At 37.9% G+C, this 2,003-nt stretch overlaps 1 pseudogene; it reads left to right on the plus strand.

Annotated features, from left to right (window-relative positions):
• Positions 1-274: 274 nt before the first annotated feature.
• Positions 275-721, plus strand: LOC145064706 (secreted RxLR effector protein 161 pseudogene; annotated as a pseudogene).
• Positions 722-2,003: the final 1,282 nt, after the last annotated feature.

Here is a 2,003-nt window from a genome sequence, read left to right on the forward strand (position 1 = left end):
TTTTGGGCAGCCTCCTTCTCTTCTCTTCTTCATCCTCTTGCTCTTGGTGTTTGTGAACCATTAGAGGAGTGACATTTGAGACTCTAAGCTTTCTAAAGTCTTTACAAGAAGGATTTGAGATTGTTATTGCTACATATATTATATTGTTTATCATATGCTAGATCTAGGGTTTAAAGTCTTGGATGAATTGCATGTACAATAGAGAAACCTAGATCCAAGCATTAGGGTTTGTATGAGCACATAGGATGTTCTTATAGCCAAAACCCATCAGTACATGGGGCGTGTGCCTTATGCCAGTGCAGTCGGCAGTCTAATGTATGCCATGGTGTGTACACATCCAGATATTTCACAGGCAGTCAATGTGGTTAGCAGGTTCATGGCGAACCCAGGGTAGGCACATTGGGGAGCTATGAAATGGGTCTTGAGATATTTGAAAGGAACCACTAATATTGGTTTATGCTTTGGTGGAAATACATGTCGAATTACTAGATTTGTGGATTCAGATCATGTTGGTGATCTGGATAGATGTCGATCTACTACAAGTTATGTGTTCAAAATACATGGTGCTCCAGTTAGTTGGCGATCGATGCTACAAGCAATAGTAGCGCTTTCTACTAAAGAAGCTGAGTATATGGCTATAACAGAAGGTGTAAATGAAGCATTGTGGCTGTGGGGTTTTTTAGATGATTTGGGATTTGAGCAAGATTGTGTAGACTTGTGATGTGATAGTCAAAGTGCAATTCACTTAGCTAAGATTCAAGTTTATCATGCTCGTACCAAAAATATAAATGTCAGATATCATTTTGTGCGGGATGTCATAGAGGATGGTGATATTTCTCTTATGAAGGTGCACACTGATGAGAACCTAGCAGACATGTTAACCAAGGTGGTACCAGGTGGCAAGTTTAAGCATTGCTTGAACTTGCTTAATATTATTCAGTGTTGTTACCGTTAAGGGTAATGACATTGCGAGACGGTGTCAGGGTGAGGTGGAGTTTTCACCCGGTGAAGTGAACTACGATGGCTTGATCCTAGATGTGGGTACGTAGGCAACCATGGTCAAATGGTGCAGCCGGATTGAGTTTTACATATCAAGGTGTGCAACTTCTTCTTTGGTGTATCGTCCAAAATTTGAGGTCTATCAAATGCTGTTCGAGGTGGAGAATTGTAAGTGGTCAGCCCAATAAGTTAGCTTGAATTGACTTGGGTCAGCCCAACTGTTTTGGGTTAAATGACCCAGTTAATACCCAAAGATTTGTAGGCCCATGTATGTTGCTTATATGCTAATTTCAGCTGTAGATAGAGGTAGGAACATAAGTCTTGTAACAGGGGATAATAAGTGAGGTAAATTGCTTCTTAACCTAATACAAAAAGTTTTCTCTCTTCTGTGGATGTAAGCAGGTTATTGCTGAACCACGTTAAATCTGTTGTTCTTCATTTCTCTATTTTACTTTTCTTTATCTTGGTATTGTCATTGCTTGTTCTTGGGTCTAAGGGCAAAACGGGAATACTCAAACAAAAGGCTTAATTGCTGTCAAGTTTGTAATTTTTCTGCATTGTTTTGCTAAAGCAACAGTTGGGAATGCAAGTGTTTTATCATTGGATATGTTCATAAAGATGTAAAAAATGACAATGATGTTGGAGGAATTTCTTGAATATTTTATAGTGCTATCTTGGTTCGTCTGAGTTCATGCATCCGGTATCTCTTACTTCATCTAGCATGTCTGTTTAATTAGCCCATAATGAGAGTCTTGTGTATAGTCATTACAATTTAAGTAATAAAAATAGATGGAGATGATCTCGTTTGTATTGTTGCTTTGCTATGCTAGTTTTTTCTGTATGAGTTGCTTAAGCAATTGTCACAACTATGTATATAGAGGAATTCTTGAATGTTCATACCCTCTTCTTTTTTGTCCTCTTGATATTTATAAATGGTATATGATATTCACATGCATAATGCTTCACAACACTTGATATTTATAAACAGGGACCAAAATGAAAAA

Source organism: Lactuca serriola, chromosome 7 (genome assembly GCF_051521515.1).
Source record: "Lactuca serriola cultivar US96UC23 chromosome 7, Lser_US96UC23_V15, whole genome shotgun sequence".
Taxonomy (NCBI): domain Eukaryota; kingdom Viridiplantae; phylum Streptophyta; class Magnoliopsida; order Asterales; family Asteraceae; genus Lactuca; species Lactuca serriola.